The 16,412-nt window shown below is 37.9% G+C and overlaps 1 pseudogene; it reads left to right on the top strand.

Moving 5' to 3' along the window:
* LOC138331072 (uncharacterized) overlaps positions 1-16,412 on the top strand; it is a 48,680-nt pseudogene that overhangs the window by 28,628 nt on the left and 3,640 nt on the right.

Here is a 16,412-nt window from a genome sequence, read left to right as displayed (position 1 = left end):
ACTCTGAAAATTAATACGAAAATAAGACATTTTTATTAAAAATTATATTTCCTCACTTTGTACCTCAAAAAATGTAGCAACCATTGCCATAAAAACCATAAAAAAAGATAGTCGATCTAAAATAAGATATAATACTTCAATTATAAAAATGGTAGCGGAATATTTCATCATTTCACCTTCACCTTTTCAATACCGGTCAAAGGTTGATCGCTAATATTGATAATTGGAACCTAAAACAAATATGAATAAATTATGCTATGTTATATCAATATAAATATTTTTAGTTTATACAAATATTTTTAGTTTATGATGTGTTGATATATTTTTATATATCTATGTTTTGATCAGCTTTATATTCAGATTATTCTTTCATATGTGAATTTGAGATAATATTGCGTTTACAAGGTCATAATATGAAAATGGATTATGTTAATGAAACAAATATGATGATATCATGGAACATATTTCATCAGTTTTCTTTCCAATGCATGTCATCTAATTGCAATTTATACATTTTATAAAAGAGCGAAGATGGACCTTGTTCTTGTACCCTTGAAACTGGACCTCAGAGGTTTCGCAGAAATATACCTTATATTCAAGACAATAACAGTATTTGATAATAGTATTTGGTCATACACAACACCTACAATTAAACAGAACATCTTTACGACACCAATGAAAGGCGAGGATTCCTCCCCACCGGAATTTCCCCCGAACACTGTAGGTTCCAGAAAAAGGCGTGAAGGTCCTCGAGGGTGTTTGCTAGAGCAAGTTCAAAACCGAAGCCCGTTTGACGCTGCATTTAAGCTAGAAGTTTTCAACATTGGACGAAAATAGCAAAGTGACACTATTATATGCAATCGGAACACAACACGGTGGAACAAATGTGGTAGATTGGACAGAAATGGGTGGCGCGTCTCTTCTAGTACCTACCAACGACTTACCAAGTGGTATACCTCTATACTTTACAGTGAAGGCAAGGAACACACAAGGACTGGCAGCCTTTTCCTACTGTATGTTACCAACATATGATACAACTATTCCAGATGGGAGAGTGGACCCATCATATAAATTCTCGAGCCATCCCAACAAAATCAGCGGAACAGTGGTGGTATTTGATGATAGCACATTGATACCTTCACACGAAAAGGCTCTTGGATTTAGTTCCGGTCAATATGGCAGCACATTCGTACCCTGGAATTCTCTTGATATTGACAAGACAACAGCTCGAGATGGAGTTAATGACGAACTTAAGTATTTCGGAGTCCCTCGGGATGGTAAACTCACGGCTCCTAATTTTAAAACAGCTAAAGCCAGGTCAGCAGTAGATTGTGCTAAACTGTGTTTGGAATATTCAATTAAGTGCGTTTCGTTTGATTATGAATACTATTCCGAAGTATGTGACCTGCATGAAGTTGTAGAGGGACCACGGGCTTCACTGCGTCTGAGCGGGACATATAAGAGTTACGACGACGTCTTGGCGTAGGTCATAGTTCATATGTTCTCTACGAGAATTTAGACCTCGCTCACGCCACGACCTATTACATTAATGCTAAAATCAGCAATGTATTAGGGTATAAAGCGTATCTCTTCATCTGTAGGTACCACCGTAGACTTTACGCCTCCGTTCACAGGTCCTTTGGGACCAGACGCCAAAGTGACAATGCATGCCAGTGGGTGTTTCCGCAGCCCTTACTCAGAGATGTGTGGACGTCACTTGGAACGAAAACCACAGGTAAGGCGAAATTTTCTGTTTTACATGGTGATGAGATCGAAAAAATCTTCTTTCTATGCTTATTTATTGTATAGTCAGTCAATTTCTTCTATCTTAGTGGGTTAAGACGTCGGAACTTTTTATTCACCTCAGTTGGACAGTTTACCATGTACTGAATGCTGGTCTGTGGTTTTCTCCGACTTTCTTCCACCATCAAAATCAGGCACATCCTTAAGTGAACCTTGATGTTAATAGGTTGTTAAACTTATCAAACCAATCTAAAATATACCTAAAAGAAAATTAATCTAGATATGCATAATATTCCATCATATACCAAAAACGCAATTATGTAAAAATATGAATTTAAAACGTCGTTTAGGTCGCATGACAATGACTATCTATACCTAAATGCGTTTTGTTTTTGCTAGCAATATTTTCAGTGGTCGCTTCATACAGCTGATTCGTCATATTTGTTTTTAATTATTTAAGGATGGTTATTGATGACAAGGACTCTCGAACTGTATTCAATGGCCATAAACCTCTAGAGGACGAGAAATATACTATCAACATCACTTGGCTTCGGGTAATGCATTGTTTCTCATGTTCAGTTGATTTAATGAAAAAAAACGTGCATGTTTTCAAACAAAACAAAAAAGGCTTGTTCAATTCAACGCTTCCGACGCTTGAATTTTGAGTATTGTAATCTGTCATTTACAGTGAACTTTGACGGTTTCCATGACGACGAGAGTGGTATTTGGGGCTATACCTGGATGGTAGGGAAGTCAATATGTAAACAGGATGTCGTTGGGGAAGCTGATCCACACAAACATCACTCTAGTGAGAAGTACTTGACATACAGCGGTTACCAAAAGACCTTCACCTCCCAGATGGCCAATACTACACCACTGTTAGAGCTCTGAACAGCATCGTCTTCGGCGGAGCTCTCGTGACCACAGTCTGCCATAGTACACCGTTCACGGTAGACACAACCCCGCCAATATTCACAAAAGTCCTTGATATTTTCTATGACGAAGATTTCGACCTTCTTGCAGTTTATTTCAATGCTTCCGATCCACTTTCTCAGCTAGCGAGAGTTGATTTTGGACTTGGCAAAACAAAGCATGACGTCACTATTCGAGGATATGAACTACAGACTTACATCACAAGAGATGAGCCATATGTGGTCATTGAACACCTCGGACTTGGTCATGGAATACCAGCCTGGTTACGTCTCCGAGCTGTCAATAATGGTCAGTGTCTACATCATATTGTCCATGTGATTTTTCTCTATATTCATTACAATTAGAAAGTGAGACATAGTTGTTGAAGATGAGATATCTACCGTGAATCATAAATCTTTTGAATTTCCATTCTAAATATTCAATCCATTCCACGTTTTTATCGTTTTCTCATTTCGAATTCTGTACAATTTTACCATAAAGGTAATACAATGATCCACAAAAATACTAATAGCAGAATCGATAATTGTTAATTATTCATATCTTACCAATTACAGTCCAGCGGGTTCGTGCAGAAATTTGGTAAAATTGTGCTATTTTTGATAAAACCATGGACCTTGGCACATATCAAGAATACAACCAAAGGAAACTTTTTTAGAACCCGTGCCCAGTTTCACGCTTTTATCAAATAATATTGTACATATTTTTTCACGAATCTGCTGGACTATTGAAAATATTGATATTATTTCGACATTCATACATGCTCAAATAATATGGACCGAAACAAAGGTCCTCAATCTTTTTATTATATATGTCCATTTCTTCATAAAGTGGCAGAAACAATCTCTAATGTGCATATTAATTATAATAAAAACGTTGGTCAAAGAACAGCACCCTGAAAAATACAGTGTTTGTGCAATGAAGTCCACAAAGGAATAATTAACTTTTCTTTGTTTTCATACCAAATCTGGCTTTCTGATTGGCCAATACTTTTTTTGCATACCACTATGGAAAAAAAAAATACCCGAGAATAGCGCGAAACCCCGACGTTATCGTGACGTCACAATAGAGACATTGACGTTGCGTATTGATTCGGAAGAAAAAATCCCTTGAAAATCCACTATAATGGTACATTTAAACATACTTCATTTATATAAGATTAACTATAAGCATTGATGTCACTATTTTTTATTTTATCCGGGGGGTATATGAAAAAAAAAAATTGTTTGCAAACTTTTGTGAGAATCCGCTACGCGGATTCACACAGTTTCCTACAATATTTTTTTTTCATACCCAGATTAAATTTTTTAAATAATGTGACATCAATGGTCACCTTAAAATAAAATAACTTTATTTGTATAAGGAAGAGGAAAGGAAAGGAAACATCGTAGTCGAAAAAATAATGCTATATAAATTGAACGTTGCCTCCTGATCATTGGTATTAAGCCAATTGGAGAATATAGTTTGGATTGGAAAATTTAAAAAAAAAATTAGTTGCGCAGGGAAAGGGACGATATCTAAGTTTCCTTTATATAGAGGTATATCCGCGGGGGAGTGTGCTTTTACTGGCGGTTATCCATTTATCACGTTCGTTGTGGTTAATTTTAATGATAAATAAATAAAAATAAACTCTCGGTATTGTTTTTTGTGTGTAATACTGTCGTTTGACTTTTGATCCTGCAGCCTGTCGCCACACATACCCCTGGGACCTCCGATATACTTACTGCCGGATAAACTTTATCCGTCCCAATACACTCGACAGTGAATTTGTTCCACATCTCATTATGTTTTGCGTGCTCGAACACCTGGAAACCGCAAGATGACTCCGGCAAATAAGCCTCGTCATCTCTGAGCTCTGTCCTATGGTCTTGCACTCAAATAGCCCTTGTATTGAAAGGAAAGATTACTAAAAACAACGCATTCCTCCTTTATAGAGTCATTGGAAAACTCTTGAAAAAAATTCAGAATCCTTATTCCCAACCTCGGATTATTTCTAACCCTCACCAATGATGAAAACCTTCCCGACTACTGAAGTACGTAACCTATACCCAATGTTTTAGTGTTCTCTTATATACGGTGCACCAACCATGTGATGCGTTCACAGTATATTGTGGATGTGATGTCTTGTATGATTCTTTTCCTATATTTTGTTCAGTTTGTCTGAAATACCGCTCGGCAATGGTGACGAAACAATATACTAATTGATTTGACCCCCCGCCACACGTGGAGAGTCCGTCCGTCCATGATGGTGGGACAAAACTCGACACAGACATAGATTTATCAATCGGACACGTCCCACTATATGTGCCGAGTGGGTGAAGTTCTATGACGAAGAGTCAGGAATCGGTGAGTATGTATTTGGCTTCATTTACAGACTGTTTGTATCAAGTTTATTTAACTGTAATATCGGTAATAATTGTAAACTTATACTTATTGTAATATTTGGAATATTGTTTAGAAGAAATATACCTTGCCCGATACAAGTAGGATCTTACATGAGTGTTCATTTCATATGAGATTTTATTGAAACGAGTGTCTAAGAAGTTTTATATTTTTTGCGAGCCTTGGTGAAATGAACACAATTTTAAGATACTTTTTATCACATGGTCTACAAATACCTATATGATAAAGAATTTCACGTCAGAAGTTATTCCGAATATCCAGCAGAGGCCGCCACTTTGTCCCGCCCGTCCTCGTAATCCTGACGTCACGTCATTTTTTTCCTGACATCATTTTATTGTTTTCTGTCTGACGTCACAATGAATTTCCAGCCAATGAAAATCGCTCCAGGTCATATTACACTAGTGACATATGCAAAAATATTACACGGGCGAAATCACTGGATATTCAGGCGGATTATGTGAAAAAAAAAAAAGTCCATTTTGTGTAAAGGTTCCAAATGGCCATTTCAACATAAGTTGACCTAATTAAAAACACATCTTTTTTTATCTGTTTGATGTTTGACTCTATTACTATTTACAATGGTAATCACAGCCTCTAGTTTTAAAAGATAATGCTATACGGGATAATTCGTTCAAAATATCTAAATAGATAGGTAAATGGCGTTTATAACAATAGCGTGAATTAAGGACAATAGGAAGTGTCCATGTCTTTCCTTTGATATACAGCTTTATCTGGGGCGTCGGGTACATCACCAGACAAAGACAACATAGTCACTTTCCACAATCTAACCCACCATTTTAAGCGATCGTGTGTGGAGGCACCTTACTCTGATACACAACACGACATATACTATTCCACTGTTAAGGCGTACAACGCAGCAATCAACTCGAAAGGTAGCAGCGTCACGTCGGACGGAGGTGAGTTGTTATCATTGCTTACTTATATAAAAAATTATAAGTACCATATGTATCATTTGTTTCGAGGGGAAGTCGGGATAATTACCAGTGAAAAATAAACAATGATTAAGATTTTTTTATTAAATGCATGTAATTTCACGTAGTTTCACATTTTTTCGCGAATAGGTTGAAAATAACGTGAACTCTGTGCGAAAATAAACCCGTTTTACAGTATCCTACCGAAGTATTTAATGTAAATCTGCTTTAACGGCCATCTTAAATAATCAGTCACTAACTTACAATTTGACCCTATATAGAAATCTTTGATTCTCTTAATTAAAATGACTTTTTTCTGAGATATAAACAAAATAATATTATACTTTCTAAATGTATAGATGTTGGTTTCCATATATATTTTTGATAATGGTTTTATTAGCATAAAAGCCATTGATTTGCTAGCGTTAGGTTATACAACTGTGATATGCAATACAGCGGGGACTCACCCTCTGCTTGCCCGGCTATACTGAGTACTAGAGAACTGGTTCTCAACAGAAATAACATCTGTACACGTCGAAAACATAGATACAATATATTCTGACTTGACAAGTATTCTATAAACGTTCTCTATAATAAATAGGTGATGGGTTTATATTGCCATCTACAAAGTTAATGTAGAAACCTGACAAAATGCTGTTTCACTCGTTACTATATCTATTATGAAATCTATCAAAAGCAATCACTCGTGTAAGACATTAGATTATGATATAGAGGTTACACAACGAGTGGTTGTTGGATATGGAATTTATTTTACACTCCTAAGTTATTTTTTTAAAAGCTACAAAAGACACTCGAAAGCTCGTGTCTTTTGTAACTTTTAAAAAATAACTTACGAGTGTGGAATAAATTCCATATACAACAACCACGAGTCGTGTGACCTGTTTCTACCACAATTATATCCGCTTTTAGCCGATAGAAATCTGACGAAGATAAAGGTAACATATGTTTACCGAGATATGCAAATAAGATGTAGTGCTATTTTCATCAGCAAAAAAGCACTATTTAATATGCATATGTCATTTTGATAATGAATTCATTCATATAAAATTCTTCTAATTGAAAACATCTTTAGTTTGAAATACTTTTCATTTGACGTATTATTAAATTCAATTTTTCAAAGTTTTATTTCATCAATATAACATTCATTGTCGGACTATATAAATGCATGCACACTGTAGAACAGTGCCGTTTACTTCTCGTCAAATAATCATCACGCCATTGTAATCAAGTTCAAGTCTGTTTCAGAATCGTTTAATCTACCAAACTCACCAGTAAGATCCTTTTCGGAATTTCCACCAAAACGTGTTACAGATTTTTATACCACACATAAACACGTAACATTTTTGCCACAACGACGACGTCACATACTGTAGGCTTTCCAACAGCAGTCTTGACGTCAATGCAAGCGCAATCACAATATAGCATGACGTCACTTTATTATTGATGACGTTGACAAATGATGACACTGAGAAATAAGTAGTTCGGTCAAAGTTCACCGTGTAAGCCAGTCAGAATGCGTACAGAGTTTATACCACGTGTGGTATAAACAAATTGTTAATCAATAGCTGTGCCGTTATTTGATACTCTGAGACTTGAATAGCACCGCCTATTGTGGTAGAAATATGTATTACTCATGGAAGAATATGCTATTTAATATATTTCGTCATTATTCCAAGAAAATGCTTTATTCAATTATACATGAACTTGTATGCTATCAAATTTCAGTACTTATTGATACTACACACCCACTGCCTGGCGTTGTGTTCGACGGATCAAACACAGGACGAGATATTGGTTTTTCGTCTGAAAGAGCTACAAAATCCTGTACCTGGGATAACTTCACCGATCCTGAAAGTCACATTTCCAAATATGATGTTTCCTTATTCATCAACAGTAAACATATCCAAACGTTTGAGGTGGATGACCTGACCCAGTTTACGGAAAGGTCAATCGCCATGAATCATCGCGATGAAGTAGAGTTTGTGGTGACTGCTGAGAATGGGGCGGGGCTTACAGTGGAAGTGACGTCAGACGGATTCATTGTTGATCATACAACACCAACCATGCACTACCTCCACGACACAAAGACAGGAAACCGCTACCAAAGCTTTAACGACCATCTTGATGTATCCTGGTTATTTGAAGATGGTGATTCCGGCATCAAAGAATACAGATATTTCATCATCAGACAACATCAAGGCAGCAAACATAAAGCGTGGCCTATCAGTACGCCGTACATGACGACAGACCTGGATCTGAACGACGGGCCGGTAAAAATGAAAATTGATCAATTAAATCTCGTAGACGGTGCAAAGTACTCACTTGTAGTAACAGCCATAAACCATGCTCTTCTGTCCACCTCCCACGAATCATTTGGGGTTTTGATTGATGGGACAGCTCCGATACTCACAAAGGTATTTGTAAACACTTAATTATAGCAGGAATTGTACACATATGAAAATATTTTATAATCATTTACAGTTACACTATCCACTTCTGGAATATTTTATATCAAAACTGAAGGCTATGTATGTAAACTACAGCTGATAAGATAAAACGAAATATACTGGGGTTGACTGTGTGGCTTTCATGTTTGCTAAATATTTCAGGGGTGCATATTACGACAGTGAAAGTAACCCCTGGAGTATCGAAGATGAAATTCCCGTATCCAGTATTAAATAATAATAAAACAAATGTTATGTATACAAGCAATAAGCTTAGGGCGATTAGTTAAAGCAGTGTTATCAATTAAGGACTCTCATGGATTACCTGCAAAAAAAAAAATCGACCAGCGGTTAGTACATGGCAACTGCACTACATCTATATAGCAAGAAGTAAAGAGAAAACATGGAGATTGGGTTACCGACAAAGTAAAAACGTATTACATTGTTTTGTATGATTTTAGGTACATATAGGACTTCCAATGAAAGATGAAGAACTGGACGACTTAAACAGGGTGTTACATTCCGATCGTAACATTTTAACATTAAATTGGATGGGACAGGATCCAGAGAGTGGAATCAGCAAGGTGTATGTAGGAGTCGGCACATTCCCCGGAGATTTATCAACCACTGGAAATTATATAGAATACGGAGGAGACGAACTCACCGTGACAGTTTCTAACCTTGAACTTGAAACGTTTTCTGAATCAAAATCAGTATACTATGTTTCCGTTAAAGTAACCAACGGCGCTGGTTTGGAATCTGACGTAGTTTTCCTCTGAACCAATTGTAGTAATCAAGGCAAACGTGCCGGGTCAGATATCTGATGGCAGGGAGGAATATGTCGACGACGACTTTACTATCGACCGGGCTTCTTTAGCCGTGACTTTTGCTGGATTTGAAAGTGAAGCGTGTGACATCAGGAAGTATGAATGGGCAATTGGTTCTGATGCCTACAAATCTGATGTATTACCTTATACACTGGGTATGGACTGGTGGTTCACAACTCGTCACACGGACAAGCTCAGATTCATATGGATTTTACAGAAGGGGGTACCTACTATGTCACCGTTAGAGCGCTGCCTGGTCACAACTGCCAGGAGGAATACATAGTATCCACATCAGACGGCATCAAACTCGACACTTCGGCTCCGGAAATCAACTACATCGGGCCTGAAGTCGACGATACACATTATATACATTACGGAGATGTGTTTTACCAATCTAATACGGATTCTCTTAATCTCGTGTGGAATGTTTCTGATGACTCTGCGGTTAAAACCATGTCAATTTCGGCCGGTAGCCTTCCGTACCTGACAGACGTGAAAGACACCGAATTAATTGAGACAATGAAAACCCCAGCTGATTTCCTGTCTCCTGAATCTGGTATTGCTACGTTTTTGGCGTTAGGATTAGAAGATCCCGCTGGTAATGTCAAAGTAATGAACACTGATCCAGTAATAGCCGATGTATCACCACCTATGATTCGTTCTCTGGAATGTACTGAAGCAATCTCTGTGGAAAGGTCCATTGTGGCATGTTCATGGGAATTCGTCGTCGAAGAAGAGAGTGTTGTGAAATCGCTGACAGTAAATTACTTTTCGCCAAACGAAAGGGTACCCATCCGGCGCGATATACCGCACGGGAGACGCGAGACATCTGTCGATGTGGCTGAATTCCTGGGTGAAACAACCGTTAAGGAAGTATCGGTGCATCTGACAGTTTTCAAATGTCTTACATCAAAATACGACCTACGTTCGAGCTGTTACCGTCGATAGTACCCCTCCGTCCTCTGCTAGCGTCAAAGTTGTAACGAAAATGTCTCGGGAAGAAATCACTGTTCATCAAAGATGTCAAATTCCTCAGACATACGTTGAAGTTTTGGTGGAGAATGTCGCAGACGAAGAAACTGAAGTCGGAAAGTAAGTATACATGTTATTACTTCTATATTTCTCATTATTTTTAAAATGATCTGCTATTTTTTGTGTTTCATTCTCTATTTTTTTTTCAAAATTTTGATTGAATATCTAATGATATGTAAACAACGAAATGTCATGCATATGCATAATCTGTCTATTTTGAACGTCCGTCTTACTTCTTTCTGATTATGTAGACATTCATTAGATATTCAGTCACAAAATTGTTGCTGTCAGTACCAGAAATGACCACGTATCCCACATGATGACGATAAATAAAACTACAAATTTACATTTTTTTATCGATGTAGTTTTCATTCAGTACTGACTTCTCATATTGAATCTAAAATTAAAATGGAAATCCGATAAAAAATGTTTTTATTACAAATCAAGTTGTACTTCTACATATGACAATCTCGTATATATATTTTTCTTTTTTGCTTGATAAAGAACGTGGTTGATATGTTTGAACGAAATAACTGCTGTTAAACAAAAATAGAATAATGAAACTACGATAAATTTGCAATTTCTTACATAGGGTGGAGGTAGCACTTGGTTCCAAGCCTGGACATACTGATATCAGCTGTTATAAAGATATCTCTCAAACGGGTAAAATATTCTTTGGAAACCTAGACATTGGCCATGGGGACGTGTTTTATGCGACAGCAAGAGCAACAAATAAAGGCGGATTGTCCAAAATGTTCTACTCGGACAGTGTAACGGTCAGTTCTCGACCCATGCTGACCGTTGGTGATGGGGTTCCAGAAGAGGACGAAGATTACCAAAGTAGTCTTAACACAATCCGTGGATTCTGGCGCTTCTCTGATACATGTCCTATAGAAATGGTACAGTGGAAAATCGAGGATCTCCTAGGAAACGTAATCAAAGACTTCGAAGATGTTGTTGAGAACGCACACACATTTTATAGTGACGAATTCAGTCTGAAGAATGGGTTTACTTACATAAATATTATAAGAGTCAGGGACGCTTTAAATCGAACATTCACGTCTGCGTCCGACGGTATCACTGTCCGTATCCAACCACCAAACCCAGGCGACGTCCGCGACGGCCTAGAAGAGGACATCAGCTACCAGCAGAGCGTCGTGGAATTATCTGCTAATTGGGACACTTTTGGGGACGATACGGGAGGTCCTACACAGACAGTGAGATACTATGAGGTAGCATTAGGTGATAACAATCGCTACGAAAAAACCAGATCGAATGTCCACTATTATGTTAATGTAGGGTTAAATACATCTTATACATTCCGTAATCTGAACTTGACAGCCCAGAGCGTGACGTATTATGTAACGGTTAGAGCTACTAGTATGGCTGGAAGTCAAGAAAAATCAACCTCGAACGGCGTAAAAGCAGGATTCAAAGATCTAATAGTTCTTGGATCGATCGAAACACCAGATGTGCAGTCAGACGTTTCAAAAATAATTGTATCATGGACAGAATTTCAATCTGATATAGGGATAAGACAATACCTCGTCGGAGTTTCCAGCAACAGTTCCACATTCAACTCCTCTAAAAGTGATAACAGCACGTCGGCATGTGAAACAATGTATAAATCATTTGGCAGTTTGACGAGAAATCAATGTCCTCGTATGGGCTAGATACTCTAGCGGAGATACAACACCTTAATCTGATCCACGGTCATTCCTATTACGTCACAGTTGTCGCTGAGAACGAGGCCGATATGTGTCGGTCAGTGACGTCATCAGCTATTTTGGTGGACACCACTCCTCCGGATTTCACAGCGATAGAACTACAAATCGGAAATGTGATAGACGAAAGGAAGGATGACTTATTTATCGCTGATTTTGATAAACTTGATATCTTGTGGAGAAACTTTACAGAATCTGAAAGTAGCATCGCTTCCTTTGAGGTAACGTTTATACCAAATGGCGAGTTGTGATTTGAAAACCGTTGCTGATGAATTCAAGGTTGATTCAATATTAGTGACAGGGGATACCAAAGCTACAATGTATCGGTTATCGTTATTGCCTAACACATTTTATTTCGTGCATTTGACCGCACTCAACACGGCTGGACTTAGTTCCTCGGTCAGCAGTTCCAGATTCCGAGTGGACACATCCGGCCCTCTAAATGGTGATGTGAAGATAACTCCAGATTGGTCTTCAATATCCACGTTTCAATCTTCCGAAGATACAATAACATCATGGATCGCTATTGCCAGAACACAAGAGGAATTCCTTTGTCCGAATCAAAGAGCAGCCTTTCCCGTTCATAATTCAAGTGGTATTTCGTGGGGAAAAGATGGCGGCATCATACAGTCCAGAATTCGTCGACTTTACTGAAACCAAAGCCACCCTTACAATAGGTTATAACACGGCCCAAACCAAATTCATCAAAAGTGGAATGGAGAGTACTGAGTTTTCTCTAAAACCTGGCAACTACACAGTATCGTTAAAAGCAGCAAGGGGAGATAACATCGTTTCAATAATTTCCTTTGGATCGGAATCTCAGCTCTCCCAACCAATTATACTCCTCCATACAGAACAACCATCGACGAGGTAAGCTTCAATATGACGATACCAGATGAGTCAGATGATAAATCTAACTCTTCTACAAATCAGCAACCCACGACGCCAACCACACAAACGCCCTTAACGTTCGGTACAACTACTGTTAAAGGCAGGAATTTCACAGATACCGAATACGGCGAACTTCCAAATCCTCAACAGTTCGGCTTCGGCTTAAGTATTATGGGGACACAGCAGAATGGAAGTGATATATGGGATGCTATGTTTTGGGTTATTGGCAAATACAAAAAATGTAGAAGAATGGATCACATTAGATGCAAATCCGTATGGATCGCAAGAAATTATTACATTTGCGTTGGTATCGGAATCTTTGCGTGGTGAAGTAAAATACAATATTAAGCTATATGTGAACGGAGTCATTAAGGCGATTGCAAATGGAATCAAATTTTGGTGAAAGTTTGAAAACTTTTGTTAACACGATAAATGACAACGACTATGAACCAGGAATCCAGGATGAGTTCGATCCCTTCCGGTCTGAGGTAGTAATTACCAATATTCTCATTCCAACCGATATCAGAAAACCCTGTTTGCAAGGAACCGGATTTTATGATGGTGAGAGTAGCATAAAGGAGATATGGGTAGGAGTAACTGACAATGAAAACTCAACGGATAGTGTATCCGCTATGCGGCTGTATCAGACAATGTGTTTGCCTTGTGAACAAGATTGTCTCGATCACTGTCCAGAAACATGTCTACCAGGTGACTTTGATCTCATGAAAATTGAAATCGGTGACCTGGATTTACTGCCTACAATAGCTTCTCCGGGTAATGGGTCTGAATACGAATATGAAATAACGGACACGCATACATATTACGTAAATATCAAGGCTGTGAACTTCGCCGGACAGGAATCTGTATCAAGATCCAACGGTATTATGGTAGATACAACCCCAGCTATATGTGAATATGTCAGATGTTTGGATCCCCTGAACAGCATGGACGAGCCTACGGAGTATATCGGATCCAACAACACTGTAGCGGCCTACTGGTCCTGTATAGATCCTGAGAGTGAGGTTTACTCCTACTCTATCGGCATTGGAACTTCTGAGAATGACACCGATTTATACAATATGACTGACGTTGGCTTGGCAACCAATGGTCAAATCTACCTAGATAATGACAAGTTCTTCAACCACGGCGATGCATACTACTTCAATGTCTGGGCCTACAATGCTGCAGGAACGACGGGAAGGTTCTCTTGTAAGTTCAATGTCGAGCTGTATCCCCCAGATGTCAAACATGTGGCATCGAAATCTTTATTCGAATATGACGCTACTGATGGAAATGGCAATCCCATTAAAGATGTGTCATTCACAGAAGTCGAGGACAGTTTCGGCGTGGCATGGAATAGTAAAAATGATATAGCCGATGTGTACGGTAAGAATAAAATTGTCTGGTGTAGAGTAACTGAATGATATATTTAATACGATTATAATATTATGTTATTGTTGAAAGGTCTTAGCATATCATAATTTTTAAGAACGTGCAATAGTTTTTGTCAGATTTTGTGATTTTTTTTATTGAAGTATCAACTGGCATGAAAATATATATTTGTTAGACAAACATAAGCACACAGGTGTTAACTAAGTTATCTCTAGTTATGACTTGATTGTATATGCAACTAAGAAAAATATTGTCTTCCATACTTATTCTGCAATTATATTTTTTCTATTTTATTTTTCTTGAGTACAGAGTGGAGTATTGGAACAACTGAGAACACGTCTGACATTCTACCTATGATCAAGGCTGGCATATCAAAAACGGGACAGGCAGAAATTATCCACGGACATTTCTGGTTCAACGGCACCAACATGAACTCAACCGTGTCAAAATTCCGAGATCATCCAAACAACACACATGGCGGATCTACTTTCCTACTGGAGCCTGGTCGCTGTCTTCACCACTCACTCGTGGCTGTGGGGAGATCTCACCTGAGAAGTGCAATTCCCATGAAACCTACATGTATCACACGTATGTTACAGAAACATGTTTCTTTTGTTTATGCTTTACATTTTTGATAACACGCTGCTTACATGGCGGATGGCATATAGAGTTATCAAGCATTGCGTAAGAAAAAATGTATATATTTAATTGGGCGGCATTGGCGTATGTATTTGTTTTAGACTTATTATTACCAGTTTGTTATAGAAATATGTTTATTTCCTGCTTACACAATCAAAAATGTTGTTTGTTTGCTTTCGTATTTTTTTTTTAAAGAATCAAATTATGCTTGAACTGTTAAGCAAAAATTTTACCTAAAAATGTTAAATACACAGTAGTAAATTAAAATCTTATAAAAATGTCCTGAAAGGTCGCAAGGATTTCCGGCTGATGTTGAATGAAAGCGAAGAAATAACACTGACGATGGCTTCAGATGGAACAATTAAGAAACTGGAGCAAACGTCGACATCTACGGATAATGCTAATGTGATAATCCAGATAAAAGGTTTGTTTGAAGCAATCTTTGTTTTTCTCGTATAAATGTATGGCTGTTAAGGCTTTTTGTGAAGATTTTTGTGAATAAATCAGGCATATATTGAATTAAATTTTTCTTCAGCGGTATTCGTAATATGTGAAATAGTGCCAGGGCAAGCGGCCACTATTGATGTGGCGCAAAATTGAACGTGGATGCATTGTGACGTCACCATTGCATGACGTCAATATAACGTTGTGTTTCGATCAAGACGTAAAGATGGCGCACAGGCTATTGTGTGCGGGGATGGAAGCAAATGTTGCTTTTTTCTACAGAAGACAGTTCCACTCTTGTTCTATATTCTTCTACTTTCAATCTTCATGAAACTGAAAGTCCTGTTATAGAAACACATATTTCATAATGTTGTACTAGTAATGTAACAACGTGGTGTCGAAAATGAAGATAACGTTGTGAAAAAGTGTTTTTGAAGTGTCGCTTGACGTGCTTCTGTTTTGATGCCATGAAAGCGAGTCACATGTGGGGGTGATGTACTAAACCCATTATGGCCTGGTTGAAAGGATGACTTTTGCCTCATAGTATTGTCTCGTGATGGGATAGTGGGACTATTCCATCCCTCGACAATACTATGAGGCAATAGTGCCCTCTCAACCAGGCCATAATAGATAATTATTGATTTTAGTACGACGTATATGTAATATCCTTCAGGATAATAAAAAGAGTCTGTATCCTTTGTTTGAACTATGTGTTATTTACATAGCTTCCTTCAAACTCATAACTTCAATGATCAAGTGATATGATGCATAATCAAATTATTGTCAGTATTACGTGTATTTTGTTTTAAAAACATCCTTCTTTCCTGTATCATAGCACGTCGCAGTGGTATAATGATAGGCTCTCTTTCGACCGTTGACGTCACAAAGAATTACGGCACTGATGCGTCCGACGAGTTTTCTCCTTCAATAGTCGACCCTAAAACTACAATGATGTATACATCAAGACTTCTCACAAACAGGTAAATCATT

This window comes from Argopecten irradians, chromosome 9 (assembly GCF_041381155.1).
Source record: "Argopecten irradians isolate NY chromosome 9, Ai_NY, whole genome shotgun sequence".
In the NCBI taxonomy this organism is placed as follows: Eukaryota; Metazoa; Mollusca; class Bivalvia; order Pectinida; family Pectinidae; genus Argopecten; species Argopecten irradians.
This window is presented reverse-complemented; position numbering and strand designations above follow the sequence as displayed.